This window comes from Amblyomma americanum, chromosome 1 (assembly GCF_052857255.1).
Source record: "Amblyomma americanum isolate KBUSLIRL-KWMA chromosome 1, ASM5285725v1, whole genome shotgun sequence".
In the NCBI taxonomy this organism is placed as follows: Eukaryota; Metazoa; Arthropoda; class Arachnida; order Ixodida; family Ixodidae; genus Amblyomma; species Amblyomma americanum.
In genome coordinates, this window is record NC_135497.1 from 203,836,176 (window position 1) to 203,852,364 (window position 16,189).

Here is a 16,189-nt window from a genome sequence, read left to right on the forward strand (position 1 = left end):
TGGCGTGCAAACTGGCTTCTTGTAGATTTATTGCTGTTGCAAATTTCTCGCAGATATACCAAGAGCAAATTTCCGACTTGCTGCCAAACAGCAAAAGGCGAGAGCCACTTGCAATTCGGGAGGACAAGACTGGTACAGTAAAGGTGAGATTCCACTCCTATATTCCACATCCCTGCACAAACTGCATGATAAATAGCATGCAACTTGAATTTCATCTGGACGGAAAATGTATTACCTGGCTGAGTTAGCAGTTCCTATTTTAGGGCCCCTACATCAGTAAAAAGATAGGGTTTGCTCATTCTGCTACACTCTCTAAGCAATGTGACTGAATTTCTGTGCAGTATGCAAAACATACCTTGGCTGTGCTTGTTTTGTGGCCTAATCTGTACACTTTTGAACTCTTCATGTGCTTCCGATTTGCTTGGGGCTCCTTATTCTTTTTTTTTTTGGGGGGGGGGGGGGGGAGTGTTGTTCTGTCTTGCTGCGTTCGTTCCCATTTGCGGTTTTCCCCCTGCTCACGAAGAAGTGCCCATGCAACAAGCTTTCTTATTTTTAACTTCTTTTGTGTGCGCACGTCACCAACCTATTACGCGCCCACCATGACTACAAGATCGGCACTGAGAGAAATAACCAGAAGCGCTTATGGCTCGCCACCTTCCATTAGCAACATGCTCTATTTCGGCTCTCCTTCTCCGTCGACGTCACCTGACGAAGAAGTTCGCCGGCGCGGAAGACGGATCATATCACCAGGAAACCAATTTGCCCTGACCCCACCACGGACACCAACGAAGCGGCAGCTGCCTCCAAAAAGCAGTTCCAGCACAGAGAATCCACAGACTCCAAGCAAAGCACAGCTCTCTTTAAGTCCAGTTTGAAGTTCTCCCAGGAAACGCCTCCTCCTCCCTGCTGAAATATCAGATGCAATTGGTGCATCACCGAGCAAAAAGCTTGTGTCACCCGTGAAGCACCTGAGGCTTCAGTCACGTGATGCTGAGGCAGAAACTGAGGTGGCCTTGACTGGCTTGACCAATGCTCAGCTGGTGACCCTTCTGAAAGATACCATGGGTCGCAGCCCAGATGCTAAGCGGATCATTCACGAGCTGCTGCCCAAGCCTGACTTGGCCCACTCAATGCAGAAGCTGGAAAAGTTGCTGCACCAAATCTATCGGGCTTTTCCACAGAAACACTGGGGCGACAGCCGTGATGCCTTCTGCTTCCGTCGAGTGCAGATCCCCATCGAGACATACAAGCGCAAGTGCCTGGAACGGGCCCAGCAGCTGTGCCAGGCTGAGCAGTGGTGCTCCTTGCTGCAGTACGCACAGCAAGCGTGGAACTTCGTGCGCAAGATGCCCGACTGGGAGGATGCCAGCCACAAGGCCAAGCAGCTGTGCTTCCGATCTCTGGCCACCCACAGCACGACTGCTCTCAAGAAGGCATCACAACGCAACACAAAGTGGCGACCGCAGATGAGACAGTCAGGCTGGTTGGCATCGGCTCTGCGTCCCGGATCACTGCAGCCACCAAGATAAATATCTGCTCCTCGCGATCGCATGCCATCCTCACACTGACAGTGGAGCAACAAAACGAGAGTGGAGGCGCCACGGTGGTGGCAAAAATGAATTTTGTAGATCTCGCTGGTTCTGAACGGGCTGGGAAGACCAAAGCAGTTGGCTAGAGGTTCAAGGAAGATTGGTCACTGATGTTTCAATGTTTAAGCTAGCAGTTATTGATGGGCGACTCCGCGGACAGTTCAGAACTGCACGAGCAGGCGCATAGCAATAGGCACAGTAGTCAAACTGCAGTGACAGATAGAAGCAATTGGCAAAAGCATAGAAAAGACTCATTGCTGTCGCACTGCCTGCAAAGCCAGTGGTTTAAATCAATTTTTAATGTACTAGCACCGCTGGCCGCAGTGAGATATTTCAGCAATGTCTGTGGTGGCGTTCGGCATCACACAAACGCAAAAAATAGCAGAAAAAAAGTTCCAGGAGTTGGGTTCGAACTCGGGAATTCCTCGTGGGAAGCAAGTACTTAGAAGCATAGGAATGACGAGATTTTTTTTTTCTCTATTGCCGGTGAACAATTCATGCGCAGGAATAAAAATCTCTAGCCACACTTTGGCCGAGACAATGGGTTAAAACATTTTCATATCAATCAGTTCATCCATAACTGCCACCCAGTCCGGCGGCTGGGGTTGACTGCGGAAAACATCTCTCAGGAAAACTGCACTTTGTATAAAATTTCCCCTCACTGGTCGCACTTTTGTGTCGGCGTGCCTGGCTGCCATTCTCGTTTTCCAGATGCTGTGGAGGCCCAGTACCATGAACATGTCGTAAGGAACTTCCTCACTTTCTATAGGTAGAAACCGGATGCCATAAGCAGTTTCAGGTAGTTCTTTCTTTAATGTTCTTTGCAAGATGTCCCAGTGGAAAACCGGGTCCCAGCAGTCGATAAACACATGTTCGATGGTCTCGGGTTCTTTGAAGAGTATGCAGTCGATGGTCCATGGCACAAAAAAGCCTTTATCGTTTAGCCATGTTTTCACCGGAGGGGTACCAGTATGAAGTTTAAAGAAAAAGGATTTGACAGTCGGTCTTACCGGCATCTTCTTAACTCGCTTTAGCACATCTTTGCCTGGGCCTCCGAAGTAAAAGGAACGGTATAAGGGAGCAGGTATAAAGATATCTAGCAAATCTTTATACAGTTTTTTCCTGGGTACAGCACATAGATACTGTGTAGAAAAGTGAGCGCTCAAAGTGCGAACGGCTACCACAAACTTCACGCAAAAAACCTGTTACAGCACGATTCGTGGCCGGGTAACTGGACACAACAAATTCCGGCACCACGTTGCCTAAGCGCACCTGCAACATTGTGCGCAACAAAGGATCGGTTTGATCACGTAGAAACAAAAATCTTGAGACAACTTGTTTCAGAAACAAATTAGAAAGACCAAGGCCGCCCTTTTTGACCTGAAGGAATAGATTAACTCGACTTGTTCGCTCCCAATTTGAGCTCCAAATGAAGACAGCAAACACTCCATGCAGCTTCTGCAGGTTTGCTCTGGTAATGAGCACGAACTGCAATAAATACCAAATTCTGGCTATTAAAAATACATTGCACACACTTGCGCGCGCGAAAACAGAAAGGTAACGTCCTTTCCATCCATCCGCTTTTTTCCTTGCACTCTGCGTTATCTCACCCCACAACTCCGTACTGCTTTTATAGTGCTCTAAGGGTACCCCCAAGTACTTCGCAGGGGGAGGTCGTCCATTTCATGTTAGTAAACACGGCAGATGTCCTGTCCCAATCACCGTGCCAAAAACCGATGCACTTATCCCAGTTAATTTCGGACCCAGTCTTTTTTCAATATTCCCCCGCAACTTTTACAACTTCTTTAACGCTTTCTTGATCCGCGCAAAAAACAGCACTATCATCAGCGTAAGCCAGCATTCTTACTTGCGCTGACAGAAGAGTGAAACCGCAGATCCCATCATTGTGTAACAGTGATAACAGAAAAGGCTCAAGGTGGATCGCAAAGAGCAGAGTCGAGAGTGGGCAACCCTGGCTGACCAAAGAACACACAGGCACAGGTTCAGTCAGCTGTTCACTATAATTCGGGTAACACAGTTTTCGTACTCCATCTGTACACCTTGTATTATCACAGAGCCTAAGTTGGCATTTTCTAGAATGGAGAAAAGAATGTCGTGCGACACTCGATCGAAGGCCTTTGCAAGGTCAAGCTGCATCATGGCAACTCAACCCCCGAAGGCATCGCAGCATTCAAGAACAGTTCTAGCAATGTGCACATTTGTTTCAATGGTGCGACCTTTAATACCGCACGTTTGGTGGGGCCCTACAAGGTCCTTTATAACCGTTTGCAGTCTGTTGGCAAGAATCTTCATAAACACTTTATAGTCAACGTTGGTTAGGCTTATCAGCCGATAAGCCCCAACGGACAGCAGTTTAGCCTGGTCCTCACTCTTGGGTATTAAAACCACGTGTGCTGCTTTAAATGATGGTGGCATTTTCTTTGTTTCATAAATTTCGGTGAAGACGCAGTGGAGAGCTTGGGTGAGTTCGGATTTGAACTTCTTATAAAAATGACTACCTAGGCCGTCAGGACCGGCAGATTTTCCGGCACTCAACTCTTCGATTGCTCCTTCCACTTCGCTTACGCTGATTGGCACCTCCAGTCCTTGTTTTATTTCGTCGCGTAGCTTTGGCATACGGGACAAGAACGTGTTTGCAAACCCCTCTTCAAGCCGTCGCCGCCCAAGCAATTCCCGATACTGCTCAACAAACGCCAACTGAATCACTTTGCTATCATTCGTTACCTCGTTTCTGTACCTGATTTGTCTTACTTCATTCTGAGTCGCGTACTTCTTTTCATCACTAAGCGAGCGTTTAGTAGGTACTTGGTCAAGCCAGAGACGTTCAGCACGGGCCCGTATCATGGCAGCTGTATACTTGTCTTTTTCGATAATCTCAAGTTTACTTTTTGCATCTCTTTTGTTCTCTTATATCTTCCCAGCTGGGAACTTTCCAGGCTTACGAGCAAGTCAAGTTGGCAACTTAGTTCTTTTTCTTTAACACGTTTATCGTGGCATATAATGCTTGTCATTTATATCGCGTTTATTTTCACTTGCTGTTTGAAATCTTCCCACCTAATTACCCAGTTCCCCTGCTCTGCTGATAGCAATGCTTTAATGCATTCATTAACTTTAATGCCAAAGCGTTCATCCTCGAGTAAGTGTGCGTTAAACTTCCACAGGTCCCACGAGAAAGGAGATTTCTTGTCTTTTTTCCCCAGGGTAAACGTAACTAAGCTGTGGTCGGTAAATGACATTTGTTTCACCTCGTAGCTATTGCACAAAAGAATCAGATCAAGCGAAACATACGCTCTGTCAAGTCTCGCGTGAATTTCACCCTGGAAGTGAGTAAAATGCGGCGCTACCGAAAGAACTTCAGCAACATCTAAAAGATTTTCTTGCACAATCGAATTCAACAATTCCGCATTTTTGTCACGCAGGAGTCTTTTTGTAATTCTATCCTCTGCTTTACAAACGCAGTTAAGGTCACCCAAAAGCACAATTAACCGCTCACAGCACACATATTGTTCAAGGCGCTCAAAAATTCCTTGCGCTCGATCTCCCTGTTAGGGGCATACACGCATATGACCCTCCATAGCAAATTGCAATAAAAAAAATAGCTACAACCAAACGGCCAGTTTTACACACAGTTAAATTCTGCTCGACAATCTTCAAAGAATTCCGAATAAATATAGCACAACCGCCTGATGTGCCAGAAGAATGGCACACACAAACATTGTAGCGTGCCGTAAAAGGCTGCACCATACGGTCCGCCTGTTCCTGTCTTTCGACGTTCTTCTCCTGTACGGCTATTATGTCTAGGTCATTATCAACGAAGAGCCGGCTTAGTTGGTACTGACGTTTCTTGGAAGCCAGTCCCCTGACATTAATTGTTGCAATGCTCAACGCTCTAAGATGTGTAGAAGCCGTCTAGTTTAGTTACAGGAGCCTTATGGTGCATACCTCGGGACACAAGGCGACGGTGCGGGTGACTTGCCTAGTCTAAGGTGTTCGATGGGTGCGGTGGCGGTAATCCAACGTCTTTAGCACAAGTACCTCTTGCGTATTGACTGGAAGATCAGCCCATGCATTCCGTCACCGAAAAAGGCCACCTCACGCCCACAGAAACCACTCACAGCGCACTCACTCCAACTAAGGCGGCGGCTTAGCCGCTGCTCGTTGATCGGCCTGTACATTCGGCCGCGGTTTCAATGTCGGTCGCCTGACACCAACAGTCTTCTGCGGTGGCTCGTCGCCTTCGCTCACTTTGGCTCTCCATCCGCACTGTGCGCGGGCGGTCGCTACCCTGCTTGGTTGCTGGTTGACGCATCTGACATTTCCATGCTGTCACCATGCTGGGGAACGACGGGAGCTGACGCCCCACTGCTCAAGACTTTGTCCGTTGGCGCCTTAACTTCTGCAGGCTGCGCTACCTGTTGCTGCCGCTTACTGCTGGGCTCCTCTACGCTTGTGGTTATTTCCGGAGGCGGCACAGCTGGGGTTTCTCCTTCTCCACCCTGTCCCCTGCCTCTGCTGCAGCGTCTTCCACGTCAGCCTCGTCCATGACAAGTTCGGACGAAATGTCAGTGTTGACTGGGACGGCAGCACTCGCGTACGTGCGTACGCAGCTGCTTTCTTCGTGCCAGTAGCGACGACAGGCACCGCATCGTGGAACCTTGCAGTCACGGCGAATGTGCCCAGTACCGTGGCAGCGCAGACACAGCGGAGCTCTGCCCGGTACAACCACGAGAGCCAACTCACCGCCAACACTGACTTCGTGAGTGAGGTCTTCCAGGTTCACGCCAGGATTCATTTTCAATGAAACCAAGCGCGTCGTCGACCCCTTGCTGGCGACACCCTGGACGCGGCACCGTTCCTTGGGGACTTCGCTCACCTTGCCGTACGGAGCAAAGGCTACTCTCACGTCTTCGTCCGGCACGTTGTGCAGAAGCCAGTGTAGCTTGACGCGGACGTCCTGGTTTGCCGGGTCGATGACGAGACAGCGGCGGTCCTTGACTTTCAGTTCGCCGGCAGAAAGAATTTCCGTCACCGCCTCAGCACTCTCGAAAGTAACAGCCCATACATGGCTCATGCGATACGCCCCCAAGGCGATAACCTCGGGGAGCAGCATCAGCTGAGCGAGCGCATCCCTGAAATCTTCGACCCGATAAGGACGGGCCCGCACGTCAGCGTGCATAAAAACTCTGCTTAACACAACAACTCCTGTAGGAAGGGTAGGCAGATTCACCTGATATTCTTCATCCGAAGCAAAAGCCCTGTTTACGCGGCCGGACATGGCCGCGGTAGCTGCTCCAACGGAGCCCTTTATCGCACGTCGCATAAACAGTAAAATATTTAAAAGAAACATAAAACAACAAAATAAACGTAAAGAAAAAACGAACAAAAGAATGGTGCGCAGTTAACAAGACGGTGGTGGCAATGGCTAACTAGTAGTTAAAAGCGAATAAAAGAAAGTGTTTGTAATGGCCGACGAAAGTCGTTTGCAAATAGCCAAGCAATCGTTAGTATGGTCAACTGCTTGCTTACGCATTCAAACTTTGGTCTTGCAGCACATGACCTTTTTTCATTGATGTTTTTTATGCAGCTTTTACTCTGCCATGTCATCTTTGATAGCGTTCGTTTTCGTACTTTTTGCAGTTTTCTCTGTGTGTGTTCAAGGCCAGCAGTCATATGTAGCATGACGCATTGAGAGAAATGTATCATTATGCTATGTGCCTTACTGGAGATCTCGCTCAAGTGGTCCGGAGGACGCATGGCCCACGTTGCTTGTGTTGCAGAAGGCCGGCATCTCCTCATAAATCGTATCTTGTACACACTGCGAATAGCAGTTTTATTGCTTGATTTTGCCAGACCTAGTGCTTGTGATAATCATTTCCGTCCTGTTCTTGGTCTTGTGTCGATTTCTTTATCATTTAGTTAACACTGAGCTTGAATTTGTTTAATATTTCTCAGCGCCAAAACATGGCTGTGTTTGTACTCCCAATTTGTTCACAGGTATGATGGCTTCACACTGGCCAAAGTGACCTTGTGCAGTTCGTTGGTGCCTGACTACCATTTGGTAGTGTTCACTGCTCGAAATTCGCAGATACGAAATACATTGGACCCTGCCCGAGCTGGCTGGATGGACCGCACGCAGTCTTTTTGTTTCTACTCTTCAGCTGACAGCTGCCCTTCTGCGCATGCGCTTAAAAGGTGCGTCGCGCCACTAGCCTCGGATATGGGACCTTGGTCTGCTCTCTTGCATGCACTGAGAAGATTGCACAAATGTATCGGCGAACGGAGAAACGCTTTGCCGTTAACCAAGTACACCCAGAGAGACGAGCGACTATGTTCTGGAAACGTTGAAACTGGCATGGCGGAATTTCAGGCAGCCAGCAGTGACGTGGCAACCATGACGAGTCCAAACAAGCTCCCTCTGTGGAGCAGTTAACTGTAAAACGCTGACCACAGTTCTGTTGAGTGCAGTGGTAGCGACATTGAAGTGCTCTAAGCAGTAGTATGTTATGTGTTTACTTTTTGTTCTGGTTGTTGTTTTATTAATTCGAATCTCTGGATAATTAAAAATTCAGCGGGGCACTTTGTTGACCTAAAGTGCGGTGAGGCGAAAGCCTTTAGCGCGGTGTTGCTGCTTGTGTCAATGATATGTGGTTAAGATGTTAATTAAGTACCTACTTGTTTCTAAGTGCTGAAGGCACTGCAGGACGTTTAGGAGGCATCCGTCCGATTCGACGCCTTTCCGCACTCTCCAGCGTCCTAGACAAGGAGAACTGCGTATGCGTTGGCATGAAGTAGCATGGTCATTAGTTTAACAAGGTGATGGTTCTGGCTAGTGGGTATGCGTTATGATCCATAACGCAGCAACAGAACAGGGGACAAACACACGCTCATTAGCACGCTCGGGTGCGGAACGGAAGGATCAGCCTTCACACCACCCATGGATTCAAATGTCCCCTCAAAAAATCGCGCGCTTCTCCAGATGCCAAATAATTTGATGACACGCGTTTGATTTTCACGTTTATAACGATGCTTCAAGCCGCTTCAGCGATGAAGAAGGGATACCAAAATGTCTGGTGACCACAGTGCTAGAATGGCGAAGAAGCTAAAAAATTATTCAAAACTGAAAAACTTTCTGTTTGCAAGAGAATTGGTGAAGCGTTATAAAATAATGTTATTGCTACCGGGAGCGCACAATTGCGTACGACTTGTACAAAAGCAGCACCGGTACTGTGGCCTTAGCGGCCAACCTAAGCAGTGTGTCACGGCGTAACGCTTTAGAATTGTCGTCTTTTTGCGATAATTAATGCGCCAAAATGCTTCAAGAGAAATTGAAACCACGTGTGATGCTGGCACAATATAGTGTGTTATCAAATTAGGATGTCGCCAAAAACCGGGCTTGTTGGTTTGGCAGTTTGCGACTTCGGGTCAGAAGGCCGGAAAAGCAGGCAGCGTACGTGCAGCCACACCGACGACTTTCGCTTTTCGTCCTAAACAGTCGTACAACGGCCGCGACTCTCAAGTGTGAATTAGCAAGTCGGGTTGTGCTATTATTTTGGCAGAAAAGCGGCAGTCTCGTGACGGTCACACGTTGATCGATTTTCCAGCCTTGTGACGGTCACACACACCCTTTGTGCCTCCGGTGCGGCCCTCCGCTGCACAAGCTGGGGCGCACTGAATGCTGCCTTCCTCTTATTCAGTTTTGAAGGGGAAAAAAAGAGGCCTTCAGATAGTTGGGTCTTGAGAACAGAAGGTGTTGTTCATTGCCTTCCAGGAAAAAAAAGCAAAAGGTGATTACTGAATACTTTACAACAATGAAATAGGGTAATATCTCTACCCGACTGCTTCCCGATCACAGTGTTCCGCATATTCTGTTCACTTTCGTTAGTTCGAACATTAGTTAATTCGGATTGGGTTGGCGTCCCTGCAGAATTCCAATTAATGAGCTTTTATGTAGTTTGGAAACCTGCTTAAGCGTTTAAAGACCTTTAGATGATCTCGCTTGGTTTCTAGCAAAAACCTGGTATAGTTTGGATCCTGACGTACCTGATTTGTCGAGTATATTTTGGAGCCTTTAGCAGGTTTTTTGACTGAGCACATAAAACAGTTTCGTAGTCATCACTGGTTGGAACAGATGGTTGTACGTGCTCTCAGAATTGCCTATAGACGTCAAAATTGTGACTCACCGCAGAAGAACCAGGGTGATGCGAGCTGTGGAATGGTGGGGAGATTTTGCGATCCTGGCACACCATTTGTGCAGTCCTATGCTTTGAGCACTAGCGCAAAACTGAGATTGATGTGCGGAAAGTTATATTTTTATCACTCTGGCATGATTGCTTACCTTGTGTGTTTTCCTCGAAGTTTTAGGGACCGTTCTAAAATATTCGGATTATTTTGACTTTCCCACAAGGTGGTTTGGGATTCGTGATATGGCGACTAAAGCTTGTTTTGCTACGATTACGCAGTACCTCTCTGGCTTTCGAAGCTTATAGAGGCATAGTTGTAGCTTAGAGCCCTGAAATTCAAGAACCGTTATTCCAACTTTTTCTTGTGAGAAGCATTAGCCATTTAGGGCTTAATAAGAATATTTTTCAAGGTCACGCGGGCTTCTAATTGGTCAAAGTTCTATTGTGTTTAGTATGCTCGTGGACTGCACAGTTTTTTTTCTGCATACGACACTACATTTTGTTTCCACGAACTTTCTTAAAAATCTGTCACTCCCTAGCATTCGATTTCCTCCCCATTCTTATTTATTTACTTTTTTCCTCAGATTCGCTGGGAAGTAGTAGCCACACGGTAATGATTGCCTGCATTAGTCCGGCAAACGGCAACCGTGAGAAGACGCTGGGCACACTGCGCTACGCAGACCAGGATATAGGAAGATCAAGAACAAGCCGACGGCGAACATCGATCCGACCCAGGCAGAAATCGCGAACCTTCGCCAGAAGGTGGCCTTCTCTTTGCAATGCAAGTATAGGTCACCGTACAGCAAACAGCATCGTGGTACTTGGATGCGATTGCGTCGATGGCCACTCAGTACCTTTGCAATTATCATATTTACAGCAACGTAACGAGAGCTTTTTCCTTAGTCCGTCGGTTTGGGAACGCATCTTGTGTTATATTCAAAACCAAGGCACGAACATACTGCTTTTTGTTGTTTTCGGCTACTTCCATGATGGCTACAGCGAGCTTCACCATCTGACTCGTGAGCTGCTATAAGACTACTTTTCGGCAACCTTAGGCTTTCTCCCGGTGTGCATGGGCAAAGGCGAAGGTGGCGCGGGCCGATGAGAAAGAGAAGGCACTGGAAGAGATGAGTGAGGTAGAGAAAAGAAAGAACGGAGAAAAGAAAGAATGGGCACTGGGAGCAGGCAAGCGTGAAGCAGCGGTGACACTGCAGCGATGGCGGCTGCTACTCTATGGGAGACTGCATGCATCAACGTGCTGAAGGCTTTGCTGCACTCTTTGGCTTCGCATGCATTACACCGTGATATGTCATTTTGCCAATAATATTAACGCACCTGTTGCTTGCATATTCTTGTGTGCCGTCTCCATTTTTGCAGAGCCCTCGGCTGTAGCTGGCTTGAACAGGCTGTGGTCGTGTTATACAGTTAAGCCTGGATTTAACGAAGTTGGTGCAATCAGCAGTTTACTTTGTGACACTGTAATTTCGCTGGATAGAAATTCGTATTTAGCGTGCCGACAATCCTTCAGAGCATGCTGCAGATTCCTCACGGAGGAAAACGTCATTTGCGGTGAAGACGGTCCTTTCCTTTTGTCTTCCTTCGCCGTCAAACACAGGTTTACCCGTCACTCGTATGCCCGCTAGGATTGCATGTGCTCATGTTGTGAGCTCGCGAGCCACCTCAGCATGTCTACCACGCTGAGCATTTGGCCGATGACGGGGATCCCTATACTGTCTTGTGTTTCACTTTGCTGTCGTCATCCTCATGTGATTGCCCGAGCACTGCCGACTCGACACATTCCGCCGCCACCATGCCAGCTCACCCCAATTCCACCTTTTCTTTGGCGTACTTTATTTTGGGACCTATTCTATAATTAATTGTAGCAGACTTCCACTATAAAGGCAGTCATTATTAACTTAATTTGTTTGTTATTTTAGCGGACACGCATGTGCATACTATTTTATGAATGCATGTTAAGTAAGAACGGACCGATCTGAAAATTTGGCAAGTTTCTCGTAGAAAGCCAAATATTAAAGATTGAGAGTGCCTGCCTTAAAGAATTCAAAATATTCACTTTGCAACTACTTAAAGCGCGCTGTGCGATGTCAGTGCTCCTTAAAGGTCCCCAGGCGGTCTAAATTATTCCGGAGCCTTCCACTACGGCACCTCTTTCTCCCTTCCTTCTTTCATTCCCTCCTCTATCCCGCCCCTAGTGGCGAGGTTCGGGTGTCCACTGAGATATGTGAGACAGTTGTTGCGCCATTTCCTATCCTCAGAAATCAATTTTAATTTTCAATTACTACTACTCACTTCATATTCACTTCAAAGAATATTCGCACTAGCCTACTTGTAACAACCTCGCAAAGGGCTCAGCCACCTAGCAGTGTACCTAAGGGTTGGACATTTCGCTTTAAGCCAAAATAAAACGATAACTGTGCACCGATTTTAGTTTTCAAAATTCAGTTTCAACCGAATTCAGAATTATTGGCATGCAAGGCATAGATAGCTGGCTGTTGAATGCAAGTGCACTGGGTTGAAGCTGAAATTACGCAAGCCGGAAGCCAGGGGCATGAAGCGACGATGGTGTTGTTGAATAACCGGCGCAGCTGGGTGACGAGGTATTTCTCTGCTAGTTTACACGCTTGTGATGACCGTGACGCAGCAACTCCTCACCGCCTGCAAGCTAGGCTCTGTTTCTTCACTATCATCACCTGCTTAGAGCAGCTAGTCAGTTAGGCAGGTTAATCAACTGCATGCAGGACACTGACACGGAACCGTGCATGGGCGTCACGAAAAGGTATGTTCTGGCTTCCACGAAAACTTAGGTGGCAGTTCCATCCCTGTCATCAACACAGAGACCACGTGATGCCATTCCCTTGAGCTCAACCCAGCACGACAAGCCAGTATTAATAGGTCAACCTAGATCTTAGAAGTAAATTTCAACTTTCGTTTTTGTCTGCCCGCTATCTTGTATAAGTTGACTTACTCTTTTAATGAAGGCAGCAATATCTTCTACAAGCACAGCTTGAATTAATAACGTTTGCAAGCTAATCGCTGGTATAGAAATGGTTCGTGATGACAAATACACAGAGACAGACTTCAATTGACCTTTGACCACACAGTTTTGCCGCATAATATTACCGGAAAAAGTCAATCATTGACTTTTTCGAGGAATGAAATGATTTCATTCCTCGAAATAATATTCGCCGAGAAAAAACCGAAATTTCGGTTCTGAAATAAAAACCGATGAAATTTCGCCACATTTTCAAAAATAAAAACCGAAAAGTCTAACCCCTAAGTATACCATACTAATACATATAAAATATTGCCAGTAATATAACGCAAGGAGGAAGTTTTACGCCGTGAAAATGATCGACAGATGTACATTTGTTTTTCACTTGAGCCAGGGGACCTTCAGTACATTGTAAATTTCCAATTAAAAATCAGCTAGACGGCACTTACATGGCTTCACATGCTTCAAGAAATGATGGCTGCACGTCAATAACTTGATGTATTGTGGCATATACTATGCACTTGTTAGCGTAGTGGAGAAAAAGCATCACTTGGGTTGGCCACGTGGAAAGCAGGCAGACAAACAGAGCTTTATTTATTCTCATAAAAATGGAGGCACAAAGGGAGTCGAATCTTCCGTGCTAGGATATCGCGCATTGCAGAATTCCCAAACCAGGTGATATGAGATTGAAAGGTATTGTGGACTGACGTGTGAGTATAGATCACTTTTGGAGTTGCGCAGAACACTGAGAGAACACTGAGGGGGACACCCACAGTGTCCTCACGTGTATCCATAGTAGTTGGCTATTGTGGCTGAAAATTTTTGAGTATCCCTGAGTCACTTACCCTATGCGGATTGCTTCAACATGCGTTTGCTTGCTCACAATGTTTTGCAGCTCCAGGAGGCTGAGACTGCGCTCATGAGGTGCAGGCAGCTTCATGTTAAACCGGGTGCAAAAACATCGGGTGGAACGGAGGACAAAGAACTGCTCAAGAATAAGTTTGCGCTGGCGCTTGCGCGCAACACGCAGCTGGAGAGTGAGAACAGGCGCTTGGCCGCCAATCTACTGGAGGCACTTGGCCAGCTGAGCAAGCAATCAGAGCAGGTGATCCCTGTAAGTGCCCTGTTGCACAGCGGTTCCTGAAATGGGTTCCACACCCCCCTTGGTTTCCACCGACTTGCTTTCTGGGTTCCCCGAGCACCCAGATTCGTACGTGCCTCAACCTCATCTTTCCTTTTATCCACTGCACTTTGAGAGTAATCGTGCTGCTGTTGCTTATAGCTGACTGTTTCGCTCATTTTTAATTGAATTTGCACATTTTTTCTAAGGAACCATGCACCTGCATACTCTTTTCTGCATGCATGTTAAGCATGAAGGGATGGAAGCAAAGGCACATGGGGTTCCTTGGTGCCTTTTGAAGGTTGCGAGGTCCCCTGAGGCTAAAAAGATTAAAAATTCCTGTTGTAGTGTCGTGCCTTTATTTACACTCGGCTATAAAGAATAATTTGAACGCTAAGAGGATAGAAGGTTTATTTTAATGATTGGGGACCTTTTTAAAAGAGTACATATGGGTAGGGGGCCAAAGCATCAGTTTGAGTACACTGGCAGATCCAGGTAATGACTGCTCATTACACTCAGATTCCATTTATCTGCTGCATTAATGGCTAGGACAGTAAAAAGGTTTCTTCGGGAATATAATGTTGGTGCACAACTAAAGCAAGGTGGAGGCTGCTTTTTCAGGCTGCAGGAAAATTATCCTTGTTTTTTTTTCTTTGAGGGCTGAAGAGGAATTGCATGAGCTATAAGTACTTCAAAGGCAGTTTATATATGTGTCAATCACATCACATGGATATTTCATTGTTGAAGAGCCTTTTTTTTTACTGTATCGGAACGAGGCAAGCAGCAAGGCCTCTCTGTAAAATTTTTGGAGTGGAATGCCAGCAGACTTATTGAGCACAGCGGAACCTCGATATTCATCTCCCGTTCATGCGACGACCCGCATTTTGCGACGAACCGGCGCGGACCCGGCGAATCTTCCATCGGAAATTTGCAATAAAACCTCGATTATAAAACAAAAAATATACACGCCCCGCTTCGTACGAAGGCCGGCGGTGACCACCCGGAATGAGAGACGTCAGGCGTGACGTCAATTAAGTTGGTTCCATATCGGAATCAAGACGAAGTCGTGCACGCAATGATGCGATTGAGCGCACGACGGCCTGTAGTGGCACTTCTGCCGACACCTCGGACACCGCGCGTGCGACCCGCGGCCGACGGTGCGAGGAGCTCGCCTGGCCCGTTTTTCCGCGCCGTTCGCTGATGAAGTCGTTTTGATAATAAACCGCACGTTCATACCGGCATGAAGTTATTGTAGACAGTAACAAATTTAGACATTTCAATGATCAAGAGCGGTTAGTTCGACCTCTCTTTCCGCGGCAGCTTCAGTGCGGAGCGCGTTAAGCCTATAGCGATGCCAATCGAGCAAGCCAGGAGCGAGCGGTTTGCCGTGACCCTCGGCGGGACGCACATCGCTGCAGGAAGTGCGCCGGCGGCTCATTCCCGTCGCAGACGAGTGTTTCTTTATGTTGCGAATTCGTAGTAGAAGCACAGCCGGCTACTGCTACGGAGTGGCAGCGCTTATAAAGAAGTCTGAATAGAAAGGCATTTCGCTGAAATGCTGATATTACTCGCCGCATAGCATCTTCGAAGTGTTGGAGCAGGTATATTTCTGGAGGTGCTGGTTTATGTGTGTTCGATCTGTCCGTCACCCGCAAGAGCAGAGGGTCCTCCAGGCCCACATCCGGTAATGTATGCGGCAGTAGGCTGGCCACCTCATCTGCTGCAGAGACACCAGCACTGGAAGATCTAATAGAATCGCTGCAGCCAATCCAAGAAGCACGACCCGCCACTCACCGCCACCAACTTCGCCCAAGTTGCGGCAGAGCACAGAGGTAATCTAAGCCCAGGTGAGGCGCTGTAGCTACAACAGTTCCAGACAAGGAGGTGAGAGCGACGAAGGACAAGTAGAGGTGACCACATTTACCTGAGGTCGGACGGAAGCACCGGTAAATGGTATACACTCAGAGGCGCGCGGACGCAACACGGTGGAAACGCCGCGCGAGCAGGGGAAGATCACCGAGGAACCACAAGACAACAATGGTGCGAAGAGGTGTGCGCGCAAGATGGTGGCTAGCTGCACGCCAGGAGCGGTCGAACAGCGACAAAGAGTCCGTTGAATACCATCACGAAGTGGCGGCGCGAAAGAGAGAACGAGCGATATCCACCGTGCAGCGAGGAAACTGCGCGAAGGACAAAGGAGCAACCGGTGTAACCTTGTCATAGTATATAGGCAGGGACGCGGAGCGGGCTGCATGCACGCAAAGAT

At 47.6% G+C, this 16,189-nt stretch overlaps 1 pseudogene; it reads left to right on the forward strand.

Moving 5' to 3' along the window:
* The first annotated feature begins 594 nt into the window (after positions 1–594).
* On the forward strand, positions 595–1,529 carry LOC144115493 (uncharacterized; annotated as a pseudogene).
* Positions 1,530–16,189: the final 14,660 nt, after the last annotated feature.